Here is a 27,705-nt window from a genome sequence, read left to right as displayed (position 1 = left end):
ACTCCTATTCCTATCGGGACCAGACTTCAGGCCCCCCTTCTCAGCCGACCCAGAGATCCTAGCGCGCACATATGACGTAGCCATCAAAGCGGCAGTTGAAGCTATTGTGCCACTTAAACCATGGAAGGCTAAACCGACTATCCACACCAATGCTTGGTTTACCACAGACCTCCTTGTGCTACGATCCAAGAACCTTCAGCCTTATCCCTATGACAAACCACCCACACAGATGAAGCAAACCTTGACTTCAAACTAAGGGCCAAAGCGTACAAAAAAGCTATCATACGTGCCAGAGCCATCTCATTTGAAACCAGGATCAATGAAGCCCAATCCAATACCAAAGAGATCTTCTCTATCTTCAGGGACTTGGAGACCCCCCACACCCACTCCTCAGCATTTCACCAAAGACAAAACCCGGTGTCAGCCATGATCGGCAAGCTCAACACCCTCCAAACCAAAATACAGACAACTAGACAATCCCTGAATATCCGCCCGCCCCTGCCTCGGCACTCCCACCCCTCCCAGTTACATCCAACTCCTTCTCCTTCAAGGAAATTAAAGAAAGTGACATGATCAATATCATGAAATCCATTAAGCCAACTAACTGCAAAGGTGACATCTGCCCATCAGCACTCAAGGACCCCTTTTCTGACAGCATTTGTGAACGCCTCCTTTGCCACCGGCAAGGTCCCCTCCTGCCTTAAGGAAGCCTGGGTCCGCCCCCTCATTAAAAACCCTTCCCTTGACCTCTCCTCACCCAACAACTACCGGCCCATTACCATGACCCTTCCTGCTCAAGATATTGGACAAAGCGGTCTACTTACAGGAACAACAATTTATTGAGGAGAGCCAACTTCTCGGGCTACGCCAATCCGGGTTCCGGCCAGGGCACGGGACTGAGACTGCCCTATTCGACTTAAAACACCAAATGAATGATGCAAGAGAAGCCTGCTCTCCTCCTTTTCCTTGATCTATCGGTGGCATTTGATCTCGTCGACCACAAGGTCCTATGCCACCACCTATCCGCCACAGCAAAGTTCTCCCCTAGCACCACCGCTTGGATCTCTTCCTTCTTGCAAGGAAGGACCATGCAAGTTTTCTCTGACCTGGCCTCAGTCTCACCTACCATCATCCTATGTGGCGTCCCACAAGATTCCTTCATCTCGCCCACCCCCTCTTTACACGGCCTCTCTTCCTCATTCTCGACTCGCTGGATATCTCGTACACCAACTACGCCGACGATACTCAGATCCTACTCACGCTGACAGGAGATTGTGACACTGACTCCAAGACACTGAACGACATTTACAACACTATCCAATGCTGGATGGCATCCAATGGGCTCTGTCTAAACTCTGACAAGACCGAACTGCTCTTGGTAGGCTCCAAAGAAACACTTAAAAACCTCGACTCTCAGTTCAGTCACTTTAAGATCGACTGCATCAGAATCCCTGTGGCTAACTCAGTAAAACCACTGGGAGACCATCTTGACTCTAACCTAGCAATGACCAAGCAAGACCATGCCATCACCTCCTCGGTGGCATACCATGCCAAACTCATGACTGCAGCCAGACCCTTCCTCTACAAGGACAACTGCATTACCGTTGCAAGAGCTATTACAGGATCTAGATTGGATTACTGCAATGCTCACTTTGTGGGTACCTCCACTATAAACATGGCTAAACTACAAGTAATACAAACCAATGCTCTGCTTGCAGCCAATGGAATCCCGGAAAGAGAACCCATCACGGCCGCCAGGAAACAGGCGCACTGGCTCCCAGTTAAAGAGAGGGTCCTCTTTAAAGCCCTGGCCCTTACTCATAAGTGTATCCACCACACTGCCCCCCCTCACCTCTCAGAGAGAATTCACACTACAGTCTCCACAAGACCGACCAGAACACCATATGCAAACATGCTCACAATCCCCAGAGAAGAGAGCTTGAGCCGGAGGCGCTAGCTTCCCATGCTATCAGCTCTGCTATGGAACGCCCTAACGCCACCCCTGCGAGGAGAAGCCTCCCTCTTAGAATTCCGCAAAGCTGTGAAAACGCTGCTCTTCACATCTGACCAATACCAACCAATGGGTGATCCATCACCACATGTTTAGTACGGTCCTAATGTATGTATTTTATGATTGTACTCTTCTGTTCTGACATGTATATATGACTCGCATGCATACGTTTCTATTTCACTAAGCCAGTCGCAAGCAATAGAGCCGCGATGCCCTTGGGCTGTATGTGCGCTATACAAATGTAAAAATAAATAAATAAGATGGAATCGGCTAGCAAGACCAATGTTGTGAATGGCCTGGATCTATAATATGGCAACTGTTTGATACATTTGTCTATTGTAAAGGTGTGAGATTTTGCTTAACCAGCTGTTTTCAATTGTGTTGGTTATTGTTTCATTGGCACCCCCCCAACCCGCCCTCCTCCTAAACTTGCTTTTATATTCTGGTTTCCTTGGATGTGGCATTGCAAATAGGCCCAAACGCCAGCAAACTTTTAATTGATCATTTCTGCTCATGTTTTGAATTTTGTAACTATCCTCGTAGAGCTCAGAATAAAACGGTTCAATGGTGTAAATACTTCACAACTTTACCCTATTATACTTGGTATCTTTACCCTATTATACTTGGTATTTATTTTAGTTGTTTTTAAATGTTTTATCCTGGTGATAGATGTATAATGAAATATTTAGTGTGTTTGAATGTTTTGTGAATTTCTTTTAGATGTCCTTTTATGGCTTAATCACACATAAAGTATAAAGAAATAACTGAAATCAGTTCACCGAGAACCAATCCCTCTCATGGCATGACCGTTTTGAAGTATTTATGAACAGCCAATTTTGACAGGTTGGGTACTATGTGAATACACAAGGTGCCAAGTTTCACACACCAGTGTTAAACCAGTGAAGGTGTGATTTGAACCAGGTTTGCCATTTCAGCATTTGGCCACATTGTTTCCCACTTCTTACATGAACTAAAGTAATACACTGTTCTGTAGATATGACTTGGGAAGTACACCAATGACATGGTAACCCAACATGACCATGTTTCAAAAATAATAATTGTAGAAGCGTTAAGCAAAATAAGTGATTCTACTGTAGGTTAATTTTGTTCTTCACAGAAGTATACTGTTAGGCAGAATTATATGCAGTACCCTTTGGGAACACCACACACAGTTAAGACTTCAAGTGACAATTTCACCTTTGGTACAAGCCTGTACTACACAGTTAAAGTGGTAGCAGTAGCAGAGCAGGCAGACTTATCTCAAGAGTAAGTGAGCAATATCAAATAGTTACAAAGGACAGCAATTACTATGATTCAGGCAAACACTGACTCAGGGCTTTCAAGTAAAAGAATATACATTTATTTCACTCTTCAGTTGTATAACATTTACACTATTATAAGAAGTCTAAAAATCACTCTCTTAATACACCACACCACTTCCCTTAAATTCCAGACAAGTTAAGCTCACAAAAATGAAGTGGGAGCAAAATGGCACTCCAGCAATTTAAAAGGGAGGGAAAGACAGAAGTTAACAGAAAGGAATCCAAACCAACAGGTAAGTACTCGGGGCAACAAACAAGAGAAACTACAATGATAATCAGATAGAAAAGGCTTGGGGCCAAAGTCAATGGTTCAAGAGTCTTTTGCTCAAGATAATACAGTTCAGTGTAGTTTGCGGTAAAGTTTGTGACACTGTTTCTGGACGAGGTTGGTTGGTAGAAAAGTTAGTTCAAAGAGAAGAGAAGGACAAGCCCTCGGATTGGAGAAGGATTTCAAACACTTTCACCGCGGCTGAACGAAACGAACCAGATTTGCATAGTACCTTTTTAAAATGGAGAGGGAACTGTAGCTGAGGCAGACGTTCCTGGTAGTTCCTGCAGGCTCACGGTTCCTGAAGCGACTGTCGGACTGATCAGAAGTAGGAAGACTAGAGGGTCCTGCACTACCCAGAAAAAAACTCAGCAGCAAAGCAATGAATAAAAGGTGCGCTCCTTAAAACCTAAGCACGGTACGACCTTCCTGGCTATCTGGCCCACTGTAGCTCTGTACAGCGAATTCGACCAGAGGAGGGGTCCTGGCTTGCAGTTTGTAAGAACTGGTTGGTCCTACCAGCTCAGTGGAAGAAGTTTCCTGGAGGATCTTCTCTGTCGTCGGATTCTGGAGATTCGGACCTGTAGCAGGGCTTCACCGGGCAGTTCAGTCGTTGTAGGGGTCCTCTTCTGCCAGTTCCTCGTTGGTTCTTTCGTTCCAGTGGCGACTCTGCTCTTCCAGTCCCAGAGACCTACTTTTTATGCAGTTTTCCCCCCATTCATACAGCCTGGCTGTCAATCACACAGGACAGGACAGTCACCCAGCCAATGAAACAGGAGTGCGACTTGCGTTACCAAGGAAACCAATGGCAGGGGTCCTAAAACCCCTCCGTCACATCCTGCCTACCCAGACTCTCAGGCGCCTAAAGGAGGGCTTCTGTGTGGAAGCCCACGAAAAGGCGATACAAAGGGACTAAACCTGCTTTGGCGCGCAGAGTAAAACACGAGAAAGACTTTAACAAAAAGAAATGGCGAATAAACCCGGCCGGAGCAAAAATAAAATGTATTTGGTCAAGCGGGTTTATGTTCGAGGCTAATATAATAGCCTAAAACATTACCACGTTTTATAAGATAATCGCGGTAGAAAAGTTAGGGTAGATACCACTGCCACCAGCCAAGTCTTAATGTAAAGGGAGCGAAACAATGCTCCAGGAGGCACAGACAGAAAGGGATAAGAATTAACCCTTTCCAATACTCCATGGAAGATGGGGGTGTACTGAGTCTGTAGTAAAAGTGACTAAATAAAGTTAATGGCAACTTTATCTTTTCTGGGGGAGAGTAGTCGGCCCCAGAAAAATTGTCAGTGGGAAGTCTAAAAGACAACCCTGTGTCACTGCACTGAAGGTGCTGTGTAACACACATGAAAAATATGGTGCCCTGGAGTAGGTGAGTCTCCAGTGCCCACGATCACACAAAAAGTAGAAATACACGTAGCAAAACACAAGTAAGAGTGGGAAAAAAGGCTCACACTCTTACCAGGTGAAAAAAATAAATCCTAGAAATCCAGCAAAGCTGCTGAGGGACTCAGTAGGTAACGGAAATCAACCATTTATGAGAATTCTCCCTAACATATACAATTAGCAGATTACTTATTTTGAACTTCAAAAACCTCATTTGGGTATCCCTACATCATTCAGAGCTTTACATAAACTGAACAAAATATGCTGCGTGATAAGTTCCCTTGACTGTTGTAATTGTTGACACACAGAATTACAGGTTGTTTTCCGTGATGTGAAGAAGAATTGTTAATTGTACAGAAAAGCAAACTATGTTTTTGTGTCAACTAAGCATACCTGAAAGCTCACAAGAGGCTTGTGACTTTTGATTGTCTCCCTCCTCTTTTGGATTCCTTCCACTCATGTGGACTACATGAAAAGGAGCAAGCAATGGGCTAAGCAGTGCCATCAGAATATGAGAAGTCTTCCATTTTCATAGAAACTATACAGTGAGATGAGATGCATATCATTCAGTGGTAATGCCAGTACATGAGCATTAACACTTTGGTTCCAACGTCTCAAATGTTCCTCCCTAATCACTTCTCTGGATTAATGCTTATGCTCCTCATTGTAGGTGTCAAAGTACTAGAGAGCGAGCTCAGATGAATTTTCTATTGTCACACTATCGTTCAGGGGCAAAGCCATGATATGAGCCTCGATACTTTAGTTACAAAGTCTTGGATTTGGCTCCTAATCACTTCTCCTTACTAATGCTCCTGATTGAGTGTACTTGCTTAGTTTTTACAATCCTCATTCGAAGTGATCAAGCTTTGGACATGCACCATACTTATGCTATGTTAGTTTTTATAACTAGCGCATTCTGCTGCCAACATATTGTGTTGGAGCAGAGTAGGTTTTACTATCACCAAACCTTAATCAGCCTCAGAGAGGAAATGCTGAAACTGCTTTGCTGGAACTGGGTTCTGTGATAGTGCATGTGAACACGGTTCTCTGCAACAAATGGGTAACATGGTGACACACGGCCACATGTGGGCTCTTTCCAGCGTGGAGGCTCTGGGCATGAGCCCCTGTTGCCCTTCCATAAAGACATCTGTGTACAACCGATGTGTGCTGGCACTGTGCGAGGCGTTGATGTGAACCTCAAAAATATCATCTTCGGTTTACTACTTTCTTTCAAAGATTAAAAATGAACACAACAAAATCTATTGTTGATAAAGCCTCCATAATGTAATCATTGTTTGAACCACAGAGTTGCAACTTCTCTAAGATCAAAATATTAAAGTATCATTCAGTGTCAAAGTCAGGACATTAGTCTCAGGTCCAAATTCTTGAATTTGGCTCCCTAATCCGCTCTCCTCACTAATGGTTTAGGGTCCTCAATGGGGGTTGTATAGCACTATGCAGTTAGACAAGATGAACTGTCCAGGATCACACTATTGTTCGATGGCATAACCAAGATATGAGCCTCAGCACGTTAGCGAGCCACATTTAAGACTTTGGAACCAAGCATTTCTCCTAGCTAATGATTTTCATTGGGACGACTGCCCAGTTTTAATAACCCTCTTTTAAATGGAACACATTTTAGACCTGCACCATGTGCAAGCTTTGTTAGTTTTTATGACTTGCACTTTCTGGTGCCAGTGTGGTGTTTTTATAGCAGAATAGGTTTTACTCTCATGAAAGTGTTTAACAACCTCAGAGAGAAGTCTGAGTCTACTTTGCTGGGATTCAGTACTGTGATCTGGCGTATGAACACAGATATCTACAGCAAGCGTGTAACACACTGACCTAACCTAAGAACCATCTTGCTACTCAAACCTATTCATATGCATTTCAACTTTTGTTACTGCAGATGTTCAATATGTTTAGCAAAGACATGTGGACATATTACATTCGTTGTGCAGTAGGCCTGCACAAACTGTATGCACCACATTTAACTGAGAATGCTGCACAGGCAGCTGGTTCAGATCCTCAGCAGCACACTACACAATTTAATGGCATGCATTATTCATGTATTGCAAACTATTTTCACTGACTTCTTTTCATCAGACAGCTGCATGGGGGCCAGGGGCAAATGACCTCTTTTGCAAATTAAAAAAAAATATATATTTGTAAGAAAAGAGACAAACGGCATAATCAGCAATCATGAAATCGGTGTTTACACTTGCAGTTCCAACTTACCCACCCTTACACCAGCCCTCTCCCAAGCGTCTCGATGCCCCCGCCCACTGGCCTGCCAGGCTATTGCCTAATTCTTCAAGCTGAGATTGGGTCCTCACCTCATACAGTCATAGCAGACAAGTTATTAAATATTCCTACAGCTGGAACCCTAGCAATATTTGGTTAGCCCTGTGTGTGAGGAACCTTCTACAGAGTCAAGGCCTGGTAAATTATTCTCTTCCACATTCATTATGTGCCAGGCTGTATTTGTCTCTTTTTAACCCCATAGGACTCAGGGATTGACCCAATAAACCCATTGGACACCCGAAGACATCCTCTTAACTTCCATGAATTGGAGATTGAAAAAAGGAATTTATTATCGCACGCAGAATACAACATTAATAAGTATTCGTCCTGAAGAAAGCGGCCACTAACCAGTCCTGCTGAAACCGGTTGGCTTTTACTGAAGCAGTACTGGATTGATAACCCATACTCCGATACCCGACATACATTGATGAAAGGGCTCATATAAGGAAATGATCACAGCTATTTATATCTAACCAACTGTCTGTTGAATAGAAAATTCGATTTTTAACTATTCTTTGACCGCATTGGCCACAGAATTAATTTTGTTAAGACACACACTCTGGAGGCTATTAAAGACCCCTCCTCTCCCCCCCCCCCCCTTATGTGCGCACTTAATTTTTAGAATTTAGGAAAGTAGTGGGAGAGGAAGGGGTCAGGACCTCTACACCTAATTTGTAGGCAGCACACCAGCGCACACTAGGGCTGGCCTTGACTCTGTAGAAAGTTCCTCACACATAGGGCTAACCAAATATTGCTAGGGATCCAGCTGTAGGAATAACTTTTTAATAATTTCCTTCTGTCATTTATATGTTGTAAATACTAGGGCATAGACGGGAGGTGATCACCCATTGACTCCAATTTGTCGTTACCCTTATAGCAGAGCCAGGTATTTGTATAAATGTGGCTTATATGTTATGTTATGTTATTGTACATTTGTTTAGTGCCTTATATACCATATGATCTCAAAGCGCTGTGGGTTGAATGCCCTCAGGGACCGTAGTGCTGGTCAGTGGAGAGAGTAGGGTGGTATATAGTGCTTGGGTGCACCAAGTATGTGTGCAGCTAGTGCGGTTTGCGCAGTGTGTAGCTGCATTCTAATGCTAGTTGCGGTGTGAGGTCTAAAGAATGTGCGCAGCAAGGCTGTTGACCTCAGAGTCTGCATTCTATATGGTGACGGAAGTTTATTGTTAACATGATTAATGAAAGGGAGCCAGGTCCTGACGTATGAGGACTATACTATTTTCCCATTGCTAATTAAGTGATTTACTTAGCAGCAAGGATCTCCCACACTTTGCTTGACTGCAGCTGAATGATCGGTCCCCCTGGTATTTCCTAATTTCGCGCTAGTGATTTTAGCTGCTAATAGGAGGTGAGTGATAAGGATAGCTCCTTTGCCTCTGACCAGATTATCCCGATCCCCCAGCAGGACTACAGCTGGAAGAATTGGCAGAGTAATAGCTGTGATGGATTTAATATGGGAGAGGACCTCCTTCCAGAAGAATTGGGCTTTGGGACACAACAATCACATATGAAAGTAGGATCCAGTCTCTTTGCAACCTCTCCAACACGTCGCTGGATAGGAGCGATTTGCAGCCTCTCGGGGTAGGTACCATCTGTAACAAATGTGACGAATCCAGAGATGTTGTCACTTCTGTCCAAGGGGGAGCGTCTTCCCATGAGGCCAGGGAGGCTAGGCCGCTAACCGATAGTCCCCCTGGGGTTGGTACTCAGCGGGAGCATCTCACGGGAGGAGATTCCCCCTCTGGGGACAAGGGAGGACTTCTCGGGAGATGTATTTCAGTACCACACACCCCTCCCTCCTCACTCGACACACTTCCATAGCCCAGAGACCCTAACACTGCACCTAGTGTTTCTGTGTGCCTTTGTAAGGCAGTACCTATACGAAGTACTAGGACAAAGAAGAGTGTGAACTCATGGAAATGTATCAAATAACTTCTGGGAAGAGGAAGAGGTGCAGAGCCATGAACACCCCCTGTAACTTAGGTGATCATTCTAGTCATCCATGGCAGAGGAACTTGCTGACCGGGATACGAGCGAAGGAGCCGCGGTGTCCCGGTCCACCGTGCCTTGGCTGACTGGAAAGCTGGAAGAGCGAAGTCCGGGAGGAAACAAAAATCGGAGTGTGCCGTCTTGGCAAGATGTGCAACCTGCCTAGAGAGAAGTGCTACGGAGCTGCCGCAGATGTCACGGAAGCATTTCAAAACCGAAAGAAGGCGAACAAGACGTCAGAAGAGCATGAGACCCACAGGAGAGAACTGACAGATACCCAGAAGGGTATTGGGTAATAATGTCTCCATACATAATGTCCCGATGCATAATGTCGCTGGGAAAAGCATTGGCGACATTATATATGGTGACATTATGTATGGGGATGGGTTGCGGGGATGTCCCCTGCTAAAATGTAAAAAATAAAAAAAAAATTAAAAAAACGGGGGTTGCGTGGGTGTCCCCCGCATATTAAACGTAATAATGCCTCCACAAATAACAGCGACTTTGTCATTTGCAGGGACATTATTACATGGAAGACCCAGAAGGTACATGGGCTGTCTGGATAGAGAAAAGGGGCAAGAGAAACCTCAAACCCAGTGTCTGGGACCCAGAAATAATTAAGGAGAATACCTTGAGCTATTGGCTTTATGATAGACCTGGTTCACTCTCCTGTCAGGTACTATCAAGAATCATATACACTTAGTATTGTGAACTGCCAAAGTCAATGACAAGAGAGGCCAATGAAAGGGAGTCCTTCCCGCTGGTTTCAGGAAAATTCAGAAACGGAATGAAAGAGATACCAGCAGAAGGGAGTCATTCTCCTGGTAACCCAGTGACCAGGGGAAGGGATTCAGTCCCCCCTGGTTTTGTACACAGTGGACATTAAAGAAAGGCCAGGGAAAAGGAGTCATTTCCCCTCGTAAAGAACCTGTGAAGCTAATGTCAACAAGGACAGTGTTTCCCTGTCAAGGAGAAGGGAGTCATTCTCCTGGACCAAGAACAGTCGAGCAACCTTTTGATTTAGTTCGAAGTGTAAGGGACGGAAATAGGTTTTTGACACAAGACAGTGGACTATTCATTTACTTGGACATCTGGGCAGAGCCCTTAGTGTTCTAGTTGGGGCAGGGAATCCCATCTTAGAAGATGGGGAAAGTTAGGGTTTCTCTTTTTTATTTACAAGAATAATTAAAGTCTATAGCCACCACAATGCCACCTGTGTCACTCCCCTCTTTCTGCACCCTTACATATCGATGAAACACAAACTACCTCTATCTCCCGTTTTTTTTATCTTAATGCAAGCTTGCTTTAATTCACATTTCTTTGTTTGATTTTTCAAAAACTATGTGGACATGCACAGTAGGGATGTAACGGTATAACGCTATACCGTTAAAGATACCGTGAACCACTTAATTGAACAATAATAACCGTAACATTGTTTATACCGGTATACCGTTTATACCGTAAGTGTACTTTTCAATCTGATTTGTAAAGGCTGCAGCAAGCAAGTGCTGCGCAGTCTTGGTCTTGCACTGTTGGGTGTGCCGTCTGCCAAGTAGTTTCAGTTGGAGCAGTTTTTAATGCCATTCCATAAACCACATGTGCCTGACACAAAATCAGTATGTTAGCAATAGGAAGAATAAATACAGTGCCAAGAAGGAAAAGGGTTTACTTTGGGTTGGCGGCTTTGGGGTTTATATATTTATAGTGGATAATGTTTGCTAAACATATGACAATGGGGGATTTCCCTGGTTCTATCATTGAATTTACATATAATAAGTCACAATGCGAAATTCTCTCTGTGGGTATTCCCTGTTGCCATACCAAAGGTTAACATGTCCGTGATTACTGAACACCCTTTGGCCCGCAAGTAAACTAAAGGCTGTAACGTAAAGAGAGAGTGTGTGTGCGCGTGTACGTGTGTGTGTGCATATGCACAAGTGTATACTACCATCAGCCTCCATTGATCTGTGGCATGCAGGTTATCAAAATGGCAACATGTTCATCTTCACCAGTAGCCAGCGTGGGACCTAAAAGCCTAAATGACCACTTAAGAAAAGCTATTCAGTTTGCTTTGCCAGTTGCAGCAGGGCTCCCAGCCCCCCCCCCCCACCTCTCCACACGTGTGTTTGTGTTTGGTGGAAGCAAGGGGTGGCATTTCAGTGGAAAGTATGTTGAAAAGCCCAATTCTGGCACTGCGTGCCTGGTTTTGTTTGTGTTGATAAATCTGACAATTAATGACCTTTTAGAAAATATTTAAGATTAGTTAACTCCACCTGCTATACCACGATAACCATGATATACCGTCATTTGGCAAGAAGGTTATCGTACCGTCATAAAACTAATACTGTGACACCCCTAATGCACAGCTGATGTCTGCTAGTCCCCGTTTACAGTCCACTCAACAAGGTAAGTAGACACACCCTTTCTTTGAGCTATGTGGCTTTACATTTTAGCTCGTTCACCCTATTGATTTAGTTTTATTGTCTTTTTTTAGATACATTATGCCAACAAGGTTTAAGAACATTGAGTAATTTTTTTTATTACCACCTATCACTCGTCCTGAAGAAGGCCTTTTACAACAATACTTGAACTCACCACAGGAGGTGGTTCATTCTGTATTAGACATGCTGAAACGCATCGACACATAATCCTGACATACCATATTGACGAAATGCCATCACTTTTTTCTCAACAAAGAACTGGTTGCATAAACAGTATATATTTTTTCTTTCTGCCGGAGAAATATTACAATGGCTATCTTAAACACCTTTTGAACTTAAAATATGGAAACATCTTTTGGCAGAAATCACCAAAGAAAATGAAAAATTGTTTGTTTTATGAATATGTTTTGAAATTAACTGTTAAAGACAAATGTTATATATTGTTTTCTAAATCTAGGGGTGTGTATGTCCACATAGTTTTTGAAAAATCAAACAAAGAAATGTGAATCAAAGCAAGCTTGCATTAAGATAAAAAATGGGAGATGGGGGTAGTTCGTGTTTCATTTTTCCCACATAGTACTTCAGCTCGGTTACAACACACCCCCCCCCCCCCGACAACAAAAAATATTGAGCATGACCTACCCTTAATTCCCTTACATGCTTACAGCTATAGATTCCATCGCACCCATCAAACTCAGGAAGTCTAAACCACGTGCACATCTCAATTCATGGTTCACCCCACAGTTAAGAGTGCTCCGTAAAGCTAAACGCTCTGCTGAAAATCGCTGGAAAAGCCACCCCTCTGATGAGCATAAAGACGGCTTCCTCCTTGCCTCACTCGCCTACAAAGATGCCATTATCACTGCAAAAAAAGAGTCCCTTAATAACTGTATCCTGCAAGCTGACTCGAACACAAAGGAACTCCTTAAGATCATGAAAGAGCTAGAAACGCCACCCCCCTGACACCTGTACCAAAGACAGTAAATGGTGTGCCAATATACAGGCAGCCTTATTGTTACGCTCACCTGGCTCGCACAGGGGCGTCGATCAGAACTGGACAGCTGCGGTATCCACCAATGTGATGCGTAGTGCAGAGATGACAGACTGGACTGGCCCACCTAATCTTGTCTGCTTGACCCGAAGAAGTATTCTCCTGAAAGTGGAGAAAGGGAATTGGCCACCTGTGGATTTGAGTGATAACACCCCCCACTGTTCTCCCCTCTAATCACCTCCGATGTCTCTTTTTATATTCTCACCTTAGGTTTTTAAAGGATGAGCTCTCCATCCTGCGTAGAATGCAGAGGCGCGTGTATAACCAGTTACTTCACTGGTCCGAAGGAATTGGAGAGTTCCAGAACAATATTGACTCTGCGGTTCCTGGCGAGGAGCCGTAAGTATATAGTTTGTAAGAGTTCAAAATGTCTGACTTTCACTCTTATCTGATTCCTTGCAGCTTGACCCTAGAGAAGATTGCCTCGTGCTGCTGGTAAAGTTCAGGAAAGAGTCTGTAGTGTCCTGTATGTAATCTGTTTCTTTCTCCCTTATTACAGGTGCTGAGTGGGAATTATGGTGTTTTGAGGAATAATCCCTCCGGCGGTTAAATCAGGTAAGTCTATTATGGTGAAAGAGATTCCCTTGGTTTGTTCTTTCGGCTCACCTGGCTGTCCTTTTGTTCCCCTTAGATGCTGGAGTTTGGCAAAGATGAAAGGAGACTGCGCCGGCCCGTGGAGATGAAGAATGCCTCCGCGGTAAAATCAGGTAAGTCTATTGTGGTGACTATTATTCTCTCGGCTCACCTTGCTGTTCTTTATTCCTCTTAGGTGCCGGAGTTTGGCGAAGAAATTATGAAAACAGAGGTGGATTGTGGAGGTGCTGCGAAGGCTGGTGAGTATAGCGCGGCGCTGCAGCAGGTGATGCTACGTGCATCAAATAATGTCTTTCTTCCTATTCGAAGGCGCGATGGATCCAGAATCAGGTGAGGAAATAAGCATTGTTCTTATTCTAACCTTTTTCCTTCTTTCTCCCTTTTCTCTAGAAGCTCCAGACTCGAGGCGGGCGTGGCAGAAGACTGGATGCTGGCTTGCAGGCATGGTGAGCGTTACGCTGCATGATATAGAATAACGCGAAGCGTGAGCTGCTCTTCGGGCGTGGTTTAAATAGCCTTCAAAGTAGTCCCAGGTAAGAAGTTCCCAAGACCACACCCGAGTAAGAAAATAGTCCCTGACATAAAGTAGTCCCCCTTCAGACTTCACATTAGCTTGAATGCTGAGCAGCATGGTCTGCATGAGGTAAGTGAAAGCAAATGAGCCTGGTGCCTATGGCGCCAGGACTGCCCCCTTCTATAGGCGCCAGGACTGTACCCAGATAGCCCCTAGCCGGGGCTGCTGGGTCTTTCCCAAGTATCTGGATGCCTGCTCCCGGGACAGATGGACCTGGTCCGGATGCCCGGGGGTAGGAATCATGACGCTTATTGAATAAAATCTCTATGCTAAAATCCAAAATTAAAGACGAGCAATACAGTCTGAAACTTGACAACCAACCACCTTCCCTTGCTAGGCCCCACCCCCCTTCTAGACTCGGCTAACATTAAACCATTTTGCCTTCTCACCACCACTGAGGTAGAAAACATCATCCTGAGAATGAAACCATCTAACTGCCAAGGTGACCCTTGCCCGGCCCTTATCATTAAGGACTCTGCACACGATCTAGCCCCATTCATCACGGCCTTCATAAACTCTTCCTTTAAATCAGGTATTGTCCCTGACAATCTTAAGGACACATGGGTGATCCCATTGCTTAAAAAACCTTCACTAGACCCCAACATACCCACCAACTTTAGACCCATTACTACTGTCCCATTTTTACTCAAGATCTTGGACCGCGCAGCATACCTTCAGATCCAAGACCACCTGGAATCTAACAACCTACTAGGTCTACGACAATCTGGATTTCGACCCGGACATGGGACCGAAACGGCTTTGATAGACTTAAAAACCCAAATTGAGGTACTGAAGGACATGGGTAAATTAGCTTTGCTACTTCTTCTCGACCTTTCTGCGGCATTCGATCTGGTCAACCACCAGATCCTATGCAGTTACCTCCACTCTGCTGCCCACTTCTCCACCTCAGCCACAGCCTGGATCAAATCCTCTCTGAGTAACAGATCCATGAGGATCTTTGCTCCGTCCGCAGATCCATCTCCTATTCACTGCGGCGTTCCTCGGGGATCCTGTGTGTCACCTACACTCTATAACATTTTCACGAAACCACTCTTCGATGTGCTTGACTATCTGGGTGTCTCCTACACAAACTATGCAGATGACACCCAGATATTTATTCCCATCACAGGTGACTATCTAGCTGACTCCAAGGACCTTAACAACGTCTACCTGGTCATCCAAGCCTGGATGGCCCAACACCAGTTATGCCTAAATGACGACAATACTGAGCTCCTCATCCTGGGCACGTCGCAACGCCTTAGCAAACTAGAGCCTGCCTACAAGTCCTCTGCCATTGACGGCAACACCATCCAGGTCTCGAAGGACACTAAAACTTTAGGTTTCTACCTTGACGCCACCTTATCCTTATCTCGACAAATAAATGTAGTCAGATCAGCCTCTGCTTACACATGTAAACTCATTGCAGCTTGCAGACCGTTTCTTACCACTTCCAACACTGTCACAGTAGCTAGAACCCTCAGCATGGCCAAAATGGACTATTGCAGCGCCCTCTGCCTAGGAAGCAGCCAAGAGAACCTGAATAAACTTCAAACAACCCAAAACAACGCTATTAGAGCCGCCCTAAACATCCCTCGTAACCGTCACATCTCTGAATCCAGAACCAATCTAATGTGGTTACCTGCGAAACAGAGAATCTCACTGAAAGCACTTGCCCTCACACACACATGCTTGGCTATTAAGGCCCCCCCTACCTCTGCAGTCGGCTGTCCTGCCACTCGACATCCCAACCTCTTAGAACCACCCAGACCTACTGACTTTCGATCCCGAGGTTCAAACACCAAAGAGCGGGGGGCACAAGCTTCCCTCTCTTAGCTTCCAAGCTATGGAACACCCTCCCTGTTACAATCAGATCTGAAGACTCTTTCAACACTTTCAAGGCCAAAACCAAATCTTGGCTCTTCAACCAGCACTAAGACACGTCCTGAACACCTGCCTTCCACACTCCACTATATATTCATAGACGCTTGCCTATGTCTCATGTCTTACCCGCTTTGTAATTTATGTACATAGAATTGCTTGTTTATTATCTTATGTATTATTCTTATATATATGTATATATGCTCTGTATGTAACCCTGCACAAATTCATAAATCTTTGCTTGAATTGCGCCCTGATGCCTCTGGGCCTGATGGTTTGCGCGTTACAAATAAACAAATACAATATCAAGGCATACATTAGTTTTCAAAAATAGATTTTCAAATTTGCTAATTAAAATATTGTTGATTAGCAAAATAAACCATTTGATTAGCAATATTGTAGTAATATTTGTAATGTCACAAGAAGTTATTTGTACACAATACATAAAATGTGCATCAATATAGCATTTTTGTGTACAGCTGAAGTAAGACATTAGTGAGAGGAGGCGGGTCTTGTACTTTCTTTGAAATTCTGCTAGTCCTGCAGGTCAAGTAACTTAATTTACCTACTTGACCTAAGAGAAATGCACTTGACCCATGGCAACGGATGACAATAAATGTATGTGTTTTCTGTAAAATGGTGCACATCACCACAAACCCACGTTATGTTTGGCATACTGCTGCCACCCAGCGGCCAGCCATGCACAGTGAAACTTTTGTTTGACATTTACTGCAAGCAAAGTAAATGTTACATAAAAATGTCAAACGTCCTCTCCAAATGGTACTCACCCTTTATTAAATCTACTCGACTATGTGAGTGGGCGAGTAGACTTTGCGAACCCTGAATGAGTGTCTGTAAAATGTAAAAGGTTAGCTGCATGAATGGACACACTAGATATGGTAAAAAGGCTCTGAAAACAGTTTGACCAACTCTCTCCCGCAGGTTCGAATATATAATGCCATCATAATCATAGAGCAAAGTGGGTTCTGGAGGTTAACTACAGTGTATGGTATTGCAGTAAATCTGTAGATTTACAGACGAGATGGAACTATTGATAACATCTAGTAAGCTTTGTGTGTTCATTATGCAAGAGGAACGAAAGTAGGAGACTAAGCAGAGTAGATGACATAGCAGGCAGGGAACCGGGCAAACTGTCAAATATTGATGTTTGCTGCCCTCTCATTATCAGGGTATCTGGTATAAAGCAATACGGTGATAATCTAGAATGTCAAGCAGTAGGGATCAGCTCATGAATTGTGCACAGATGTATGCAACCAGGTCACAGAATTAGGTTTGCCATCGAAAGCATTTGCCCATGTAATAATGTACATTTTCAAAAGTGTTCACTCGTCAATGTGATACATCATTCCCAACACATTGCAATATAGTTGACACTGAGATTTAGATATAATAACCTAAATTGTAATGCAATTTAGGAATGGAATTGCAGGACAGTCTTTATAAAAAAAGTAAGTTAACACATGCTGGTCTTTGCCAGACATGATATAGCTTGCTTAATAAAAGTATCACCTGGATTACTTCTGGTATTTAATTATTTGAAAAAGAAAATATCTTACCTATCTCCCTCTCCCTCTCCCCTTTGAACTTGCAGTGAACATAGAAAAGAGGGTGGACAGAGGGTAAGCGAGAAGTGCAAGGGGAGCTGTGCTTTCAGTGAACAGGTTAACTTAAATAGCTAGCTTTGCTACACAAGTGTCGATTTAATTTGAAAACCTACAGAATTGCATAGCAAATTGCTATGCGACACTGCTTATTTAATGCCTTGCACATGGTGTCAGAGGTGGGATCTGACCTAGTTGACACAAACTGGGGACCCCATACAATTACTTGGTTAGGACTTTTGATCCCCTAACTGCCAATTCCATTATTCCGGTTAGGAGAGATGTTTGGGTAAATAGCTATGATCTGAGTCCATGTGACTGTTAGATCCATGGGAGAGAGAAGGGAATGCTCTCCCTAGTCCTTCAGATCAGTATTCCTATTGATTTAGTTACATACCTAAACCCGCCTGGAAAACCTTGATGGATGAACCGGCTTAGAGTACTACTCCTCCTCCTGCATTGGGACAGAAACTTAAGTAATTCATTTGAATTTCACATTTAAACCTATAAGGATTCAGAGGGGAGACTTGGTTGGATGTTTGATATGAGATTTTCAGGGAAACCCCATGACGACAGTGAAACGAGAAAACCAACAGCACCACAGAGGTTACGTCTATTGGGCAAAAAACACCAGAAATGTTTCTAACTAGTGCTACATTGAAGACCAAACTGATACCTAACCATCAGTGAATGGGTCAAGAAAAATGTATTCCCTTGGGGGGGAAAAGGGATCGTATTAACTCCCCTGGGCCCAGAACAATGTCCCCTCTAAAAAATGGGAAAAATCCTGAACACTGTCAAATACCCTGCCTCAGTGGCATTCCATCTGAGAGAGCTTCCTGTAAAAAGTTAAGAAGAGGGAGAATCAAATAGAACTGAGAAGGGTATCTGCTACTCTGCGATCTCTGAAACACCCAAATTATTGGAGGAATTGGAATGTCAACAGACTTCTCGGGTAAGGGAACCATTCTCTATAACTTCAGTTGAATAAATAATGGTGATACTAGTATTACACCACAGCATTATCACTCATTGACGCACCAGTATGTGTCGTGAAGGAATTGGGTCCCATTGCAAAGTGCCGCCCCCTGAATTTGAGACGTTCATCCAAATATTTGTGCAGAGAAATTACTGTACACGTCAGGCATCCCCAGTAGAAACTTCCCAGCTGGACCCTAGCAGTGTACCAAGAATCTCCACTGCCACTCATAATTTAAAGGCAGGAATTTTATATTCCTCTCCACAACAGAGTAGCAAGGAGGGTTTGGAGTCTCTCTCTTCCCTAACAGCCCAACAGAATAACCTCCACATAGAGGCAGAAATAGAAAAAATAACTGGGATCCCATAAAAAGAGAGGGGGAAACCCGTACTCCAAAAGAAAAACAGCCCTCAGGTGGAGGAAACTGAGTTTGCAGTCTTGAGGTCCCAAAAATATGGCGCAAAGTAGCAAAGATATCAGCTCTCTGCAGAACCCCAGCACTAGTCCCTTTATGGAACACAGAGACATAGGGGATACACTTTAGGAAAAAGGCATGACCTTAGCCCAGAGAACGTTGAAATACTCATGTCTTTAGAGGAAATGGGGTTACTGGAAATTCTCAAAACTAAGGAACCCCATACTGACCCAAGGGGTACTGCAGACGAATAAGAGCAACAAAGGAAGTGTCAACTGTGCTACTTCTGTCGAGAATACAGACACCATACGAAGCCTTGCCCATTACATTTACCATTAGCTCCCCTTTCATCTGTACAACATTCCAAACAAGAAGTGGTGATTCAAGAACCGCATCCCAGGCTGTCATATGCAAACATTCTCTATACCCAGGCCGGGGATATAAAAGCAAGTCAGTGGGAAGAACACCTTAAAGATTTTACCCGGAGAGTGAAAAATAAAACAAGAAAAATAACGAAGGCAAGGATGAAATCAGATGGCTTTATGCAGGGTTCAATGAAGTTATTTATCGAATCCCTGCTACTATCCAGCACAAAAAGGTTTGGGCTGACCTGGACAGTGGGAGCAAGAGATGTGCCATCGGACCTGAGTTAATCCCCAGGGAATCGAAGAGAATAACAAGTGAACAAGTTAGCTGTATCCATGGCCATATTGAAACACATCCCTTTGCACAAATCCCTGTTCCCACCTTTGGGAAGGAGGTTGAGATAATAGCAGCAGTAATCCCAAAATGACCAATCCAATTTCTCATAGGCACTGCGGTCCGTATAGCACAAATAGAGCTTCAGGCAATACCAGAAAAGGGCACTGGATTTCCCCGGTTTCAGAACATTAGTAAAACCCCATATAAGAAGGCAGAATACTTCACTTATGACACCTGGGGAGGGGGAGAGCCTCGATTAAATGATCCTTTATGGTAGAGGAAAGATGGTAGCCCACAAGGTCGAATACCCTTTTCCAACTCCGATGGAAAAGCCAGCGTCGTAAGGGGAAGGCTATGTGATGAACCCCATGTGGCCAGGGAGCCGAGGCCGCAACCCAATAGTCCAACCCCCCCCCGCCCACACCTGGGGGTGGTACTCGGCTGGAGGATCTCTTGGGAAGAGATACCCCCTCTAGGGACAAGGGAGGACATTTCGGGAGAAAGTGGTATTCCATTACTACACACAACTCTTGTAACACCCCTCGCTCCTCACTCTACGCACTTCCATAACCCAGTGACCCTTACACTGTACCTAGTGTTCCTATGTGCCTTTGTAAGGCTGTACCTAATTGAAGTACTAGGACGAAGATGAATGTGAACTCCCCTAGGAAAATGTATCAAACAACTTGTAAAGACTCGAGGGGGTATCTCTACTTCTGCCCACTATATGGTAGGGTGAAAGCACAGAACAACCCCAGCAAGGCTCTCAATTGGGTAGTTATTGGCGATCAGCAAGGCTTAAGCTTTCAAGAGGTGATGTAGGCAGGTTCTTATGTACAATGTTTCCACAAAGGGCCCACAAAGGAATGTCCACACATTATGTGGGGTGATGAGACTGCTTCTTTATGTAAAATAAGGTTGGCTACTTCTACCAACAGTATATACATATAAATAATAACACTTTGTACATGGAATTTTTATTCAGAGTGGTAAATATATACACTATGTGGTACCACACTACTTAAATTCAGTAAGAACTGTACTAACTGCAGACAATTTTAAGTGGCAGGTACATTCTTAAGTGAGGTGTAACCAGCATTGAATAGGAAAGAAAGGCAGGCTCGTTATTAACAGTGGCAGAATGCTTTCTTTAGATCAGACGCGTAATTCTGAGTGAGAATCCCCCCACCTGGGAAACCTGTAATAGAAAAGTTAGGGAGTAACTTATGTTGTCTTTTGCAGCCCAGTCCAATATTGTTCAATAATCTTGTGCTTTCTTTTCCTTGTTGTAGTACCTTTGGTGCCTTAGCAAGTGAAGTGGCAGGGTTTCTCGGCTTTACTCGACAATTCCCTCCGAGGATGGACTCCCTTTGGAAGAAGGAGCCACTGGGATGATGAGTCCAAGAATAAAAAGCAACCAAAGTCTTTCGGAATGACAGCAGTTTGGCTCTTCGCAGTGCGCTCCTTTGGTCGACGATTTGTTCGACTGTAGAAGTCCTGTGAAGAAGAAACTTGCAGTGGTCTCCTTAAAGGCTCCTTAAATGCTTGGTGGATGAAAATAAGAGCCTTGGGACCCTTCGATGACTTCTGGTGGCAACTGGTATAGGTCACTTTTGGTGTTGGGTTTCAAAATATTGCTGTTTTCCAACTGACCACCCCCCTCCCCCGCCCCCACACACCTGAAGTGTTATTCGGAGGCTGCGCTGTTGCAAAGGAACAGGGATGGACACTGAAGGTTGCAGCACTGGCATGAGCAGCTATTCACAGGTAATTGGTGCTACAAGGCTCTGTCCATGTAACACATAATCTCCTCAGAAACCTTTTGTGGGGAGCATATGCTTGTTCAAATCAACAAGCAACGTTTCTCTCCTAAACCGGACACGTTGTACACCTGCAGTTTGAGGGCAGTGAGACCCTGAACTTTGTCCACCGAGCGCTCGTCAGATGGGAAAACAAATTGAAATTGGTGCTTGATTTCAGACTGTGCTCGGCGAGACAAGATCGCTGTCCAATCGCCACCCCACCCCCGGTCACGGCACCCATGGGTTATGACCTCTTTTGTTAAGCCAACCAGTTTGGTGAAGTGATATGATCCACCCTCCCCCCCCCCCCATTCTTTCTACACACCACCCATCAACGTTGCTATACCCTGTGCGCCGCCCATTCTAAGAATGTGCTGAAGGATCAAGTTGAGACAGTATAAGACGGACCGGGGGGGGGGGGGGGGGGAAGGAAAGTGGGTTGTTCTGTACGGGGCCCCCGCAGTGAAAGCTGTCCAGTCTTGCTCCTGAAGGCCGTAATGGCAACCAGGCCCCAACAGCTGGGCCCCCTCCTGTTGCATGCTAGTGGAGCACCACTGACCAACTACCAATTTAGAAAAATGTTGTGGACCACACTGGGAGTCGTGGGAGTACATGGCAGGGGCTGGTCCTCCCACAGTTTTTCAATAGGTGCCGCCATCACAGCCTTTATGCAAGGGATGCCCACACTGGCAATTAAAGATCTAGGTAGATGGGTTTTGAACCGCTTTCAACTGTATGTTAGGCTGCAGAGCAAGCCCGACCCCACTTTGGGCACTGAACAGAGGGAAATCTCAACATAAGAAGGATTGACTTGCTGATTTCTGCCTTTTGACACCTTATGACACTATGCTTTGTATCAACAGATGATGCAATATGGATTATGGGGCATTTGTTTATAGCTTGGCCCGAGGAAGCGGCACGTCAATGGATTTTGAGTTCTGATTTAGGACTTGTAAAAAACAGGGTATGAAGTGGCATTTCTTGTTGACTGCAGTGCACAGGCAGCTGCAGCGGAGACAGGTACCCCGAGTTCTGGTGCTACATTTGGGTGGTAATGACCTCGCCATCATGGGGAGGGTCCACTTGTTGGCACAGATGCAAGTCGCTCTGCGCACCTTGGTTCACGAATTGCCCGGCACGGACATAATATGGTCGGAGGTAGTGCACAGACTGAAATGGGTGATGGGAAGGATGTTTTATTATGTGACTTTGTTGGATAACGTATTGTCTTACCTGCTAAATACAGGTTCAAGGATATCCTAAAGAGGAGAAAAGATAATTTTGCAAGTCGGTCACGGTACAAGTGAAGAACTGGGAATTAGTGGTAAGGTTGGCCATGTATAAAGCAGGTTAAGAGAGAAGGGATTTGCTGGACACGCAAGGTGTAGTAGGTGTCTGCTGAGTACGTATAATATAAAAGAACAATCTCCCCACTTTCCTCCTGCATTTTGTTTGTCTTGTTTCCTCTTTCTCTTCCCCCTTGCATTGTCGTGCCTGGAAACACCTGGGTACAGGCGGTTGTCATTGGGGGACACTGAGGGGACGTCTGGTTAATACAGAAAAGCCTTTTGGATGTTCACATTCTATTTTCAACTTGGCATTAGATACAACAGTGTCTTTTGAGGTCCATAATATCAACAGGTTTTCAAGAAGGTGAACAGTGTTTCATTAATTTAACGCCAAGGCCGTCACTTTAACATGGTAGCATATGAAAACAGTGGGAAAAGGCAATTATCAGAATATTTGTGAGTTTCATAACATGTGAATGCATGTGTGTGTTTGAGCGTCCACCCGTTTCTGGTATATTGTGGGTGGGTTTATTTGTGGCATATGTGCTTATGGTTTGGTGGAGGTGATCCTAATTTCAGCATGGGCCTCACACAGAAGTGACCATAATCTGAGACATCACTTGGGCCTTGCCCATACTCTAGGATGGTGCAGATTCACTCACACATTCAGCAGAGTGCGGGAGGATTCGCCTGAAAAATTCAGTTTGTGCCTAGAGGCAGAACCTGCATCCATGTCTGATTCTGAAAGCAAGTAGCTGCCGTGTTTAGAATGCAACACCTTGTGTATTGTGTTCAGTTTATCCTGCAAACAGTGAACAGAAATGCTTGAAGTGAGTTCCTATGAAAGGGCACTGCTCTTTTCAGAAGGCCTCAAGTGCAGTATTGTGAACAGTTATGGTCAGCCTCTCATGTATTGGGTACTTTCTTGCAGCCTCATCTTCACTTTAGGAGATCTCAACTAGTGTATCATGTTCTACTTCTGAATACCTCACTTGCAGTTTCTTCGAACCGTTCTTGACGCCTCATCTGGGATATTACGCCCAATGCTAACCCACATTTGTATTCGTTCTGGCTATTAGGTGGCGCTGAAAGCGCTACCTTTAAGCCAAAACTATTGTCATTAAAATAAGAACTTTAACATAAGAGCTTCAATAGGGGCGTAGAATGAGGATCTCTAATACTTTTTAATGCAGATGACATATGAGGATGGATTTCTGTTATTTGGATATGTTTTCCACCCATTTGAGGCTCATGTCTAAGTCAAATATATATTATTTTTCAACCGAAAACCATCGTCTGGTTCTGTTCAGTTTATCCTACAAACGCTGTACAGAAATGCTTGAAACGAGTTCCTATAAAAGGGAGCACTGCTCTTTTCAGAAGGCCTGAAGTGCAGTATTGTGAACAGTTATGGTCCGCTCCTCATGTATTGGGTAGCATTCATGCAGCCTCAGCTGTACTTTTAGGAGAGCTCAACTAGTGTATCATATTCACTTCTTAATGCCTAACCTGCAGTTTCTTCAAACCGTTCAAGGCATACATTAGTCTTGCAAAATTGATTAGTCAAGACTGCTATCCTTACAAATTCCACATATACACACACACACACACAACCCCCCCCCTCCTATTGGCAGAGCCTTTAAATGGTTAAATGGCAAGCTCCTTATTAGTGGTGGTTCATTGATGAACCATTGTTTCTGACAAGTGTTCACTTTCCCTTCACATGATATGTAGTACAAGCTTCTGTCAAAGAATGACTACAAGAAGGGGACCTTATCATACAATACCTTGTATGTGTGTATAAGTCTTAAACATGCATTTCCAAAACTCGTAGGATGTTTTTTAGCTTCACATTACTTTGCGTTTCAAGAATTTGTAAATAAAGCTACGACCATAGTGTGTGTTCTCAACATAGATTTATATATTTTTCAGCTTGGGTGGTTGATTTTTTGGGAGGTTTCAGAACATCTCTACAAAACCAGTGTTCTTTAAAAACAAATAATAATTTCTACCAACTAAAGCTGGGAAGATATTTGGTTAAGGGCCTTATGTTGCAGACTGGTCTCAAATCTCGGCTTCACAATTAACTAAAATGTATGATCCTTGGCAAATCATTTGATCTCACTGTGTGTTATCTGCCAAAATTAGAAGTTCCCACAAGCCATTCAGTTGACGTGTGTATGCTACACAAAAAAGCTCATTCAAGGTACTGCTTCATATATAATAATGCCACTTGGTAATCTGCAAAGTTATTTGTCTCTTGGCTTAATTATCAAAACCTTTTGTAATGTAACTTATCATTATCACAGTGAGCATCTAAGGCTACATATGAGCTCATTTTCTGCTCCCATTGATGTCAATACATAGCAAATTAGGGGAGGCTTCATGTATTGCACAGCCACGCAAATTATAAACCTGGCAACTTTCAATGGAAAGCAAAGTTCACGTTTGCCATGAAAGTTGAATGCTAGCATGCATATAAAATTCCCACCACATGGCATGCGCATTAATTCAAAAAGACAAGCATACCCTTTGCATGCTTGGTTCGGACTAAAGAACCTGGTAATAGATGGGTTGTCCATAATCTTAGCTTTTGGTGCGGTCATTAAATGAAGATGGTGTCCAAATCTGGTAACATTTACAATGCCCCCAGCGACACATACCATGGCACCGCAGCTTTGCATGAGCAATGCAGACTTTCACATGCACACAGACCTCAGCCCTACATTTGCACACCTAGCTTTTAATATAGAGCTCAGCGAAGAAGGGGGAATGAGACAATTGATCTAGGAAGCAAGATGTGTGAGAAAGAAATAGATGAAAGAAGAGCCTCTCAGAAGAGATGAGGAGAGATGGGCAAGAGAGAAAGTTATAGGGCCAGTGGATACGTGAGAGAAATGTGGGAAAGAAATTGAGGTACACATCAATAAAGGGTGCAAAAGTGAGCACAAAAATTATGAAATCGAAAAATGCTGGGGAACAGAGGTGGAAGCAATGACAGATCAGAATGAAAGGGCTAACTTTTTTAGTACCATCCTGACTCTCTCCAAATATGTACAGTGGAAGACAGACACGCTCCCACATCGTAGTCACCCTTATCTGCAGTTTCCATCAGCCAAAGTGCTCATTAAAAGTAAACTTTGGGGTCAGCCTGCAGCCTGGATCTATGCTTTCCTTTGTATAGGCCCTGTTCTGTCCTGGAGCTTGGTACAAACATGCTCGTCTTCTCTGAAATTACATCGCAATTAGTGCGACATGATTTATAAAATGAAAAGCAATTCATCATTCTTGTCTAGTGAATTGCGATGCGATACCAGTTATTTTATGCCTTGCCTTTCTTGATGCCTCATCTGGGGTATTGCATCACATTTGTATTAGTTTTGGCTGTTAGGTGGCGCTGACAGTGCTACCTTTAAGCCAAAACTATTGTCATTAAAATAAGAACTTTAACATAAGAGCTTCCAATAGGGGCGTAGAATGAGGATCTCTAATGCTTTTCAATGCAGATGACATGGGAGGATGGATTTGTGTTGTTTGGCTGTGTCCCACCCATTTGATGCTCATGTCTAAGTCAAATCTACATGATTTTACACCCATTCCCACCGAAAACCACACGCCTTTTGCACTCTGCCTGCATTTGTATTGTGTGGTGAATTTGGCAGCCATTTTTACTTAAAAAATGGCTGCCACTATATGTTAATATATGTTGCCCTGGAGTGTGGTGAGCAGGTCACTTATGTTCTCCCTGTTGAGGCGGTACAGGGTGACCAACTGGCTGCCAGTGAGTGTCCAGGGTGAGGGCCTGACCCTGGGGATTGGTGCACGCCTTGCTTGGCCTTTCCTCCTCCTCCCCTCTACTCCCTGTGCCCTGGGCTGGTTGTCCTGCCTTTGTACTTCTAGGCGCAGTATGAGCAGCTACATGTCCCATCTCGCAATGGCTAGTGGCATCATGGTGTTGGTAACTGTGTTTGGGGAAGGCAAGTGCCTTATGTAGCCCTCTGGAGTGGATTGGGATCACCTGTGGCTTCATTTTTGGCACCTGTATTAATTTACCATCTCCTTACCAACTCCTTTGGCGGGGGTAATTGGAAGCGACACAAATAACATACCGCTGACATCTAAACCAGATTTGAACCAAAACAAGGCTGATACCTCTGGTAGCAAAGTCTTTGTGATGCATAATCAGTTCCCCCAGTGCTGTGGAGACCTGGCTTAACAGGACGGTTGTGCTGAAAGTCATGATGCTAATTCCACAACTCTGGGTTATCCAAGTCCAGGGACTTGGACTATGTTGATCTGTTGGAGGAGGATACACAATACAGTAGAGCTCGTATAACAACACACGTTGCGATTGTATAAAATGGGGTATGTTTTGAGGTCATTAAAAATAAATCCGCCCCAATCACATCCAAGACTTCAGTGGTAATGTAAAGAGGGTAGATGAACCTTCTGGTTTGAGAGACACACATGGTAAAGATCGGGCAGAAATGAGAGACACCAGAGACAGAACCGCTAGTAATGAGCACAAAGGCAGAAAGGCAATGATTGAAAAAATAATGGAGTCTATAAAGGTAGCTCTGGAGGAGTGGAGATGAACAACGGGCCCGCTGCCGACAAATTATTCTGTATGGCCATGATATTTTAATCCTGCAAGAGACTTGGCAACGTCACTAAACGCTGATAGATGGTTATGCACTATATAAGCAGCTGGCTGTAAAGGGGCCCAAGGAGAGTGGGCTGATTATTGGCCTAAGTAAGGAATTTTCTGCTAGTAGAATGGATATGAAAGAAAGTAGTCACAATGTAGGAAAGTAGCCCCAATGTAGTAGAGGTTTACGTACAGCTCAAAGGAATGAAATTGCTTATATACAATGTGTGTGTATCACAGGGGGGCGCTCTTGGTGCTGAAATCCATAATAGAATCCGTTTTGCTATGGCCGAATAACGTATGGAGGCTGGTGCATCTATGATCTTTATCGGAGGGGACGTTGATGCTCACGGCATTGAATTACTGCCTCCAGTACAAACTGAAAATATTAGAGTT

The 27,705-nt window shown here is 44.0% G+C and overlaps 1 protein-coding gene across 6 annotated transcripts in view; it reads left to right on the top strand.

Annotated features, from left to right (window-relative positions):
- LOC138451751 (putative methyltransferase DDB_G0268948) overlaps positions 1-27,705 on the top strand; it is a 336,692-nt gene that overhangs the window by 15,134 nt on the left and 293,853 nt on the right. The window contains exon 2 of one of the 6 annotated variants that reach the window (XM_069604930.1): positions 20,863-21,337. The exons of the other annotated variants lie outside the window; for them this stretch is intronic. The gene's annotated coding sequence lies outside the window, so the exon portion shown is untranslated. The remainder of the gene's footprint in view (positions 1-20,862; positions 21,338-27,705) is intronic. 6 annotated transcript variants of the gene reach the window in all.

This window comes from Ambystoma mexicanum, chromosome 1p (genome assembly GCF_040938575.1).
Source record: "Ambystoma mexicanum isolate Mex_15411 chromosome 1p, UKY_AmexF1_1, whole genome shotgun sequence".
NCBI lineage: Eukaryota > Metazoa > Chordata > Amphibia > Caudata > Ambystomatidae > Ambystoma > Ambystoma mexicanum.
This window is presented reverse-complemented; position numbering and strand designations above follow the sequence as displayed.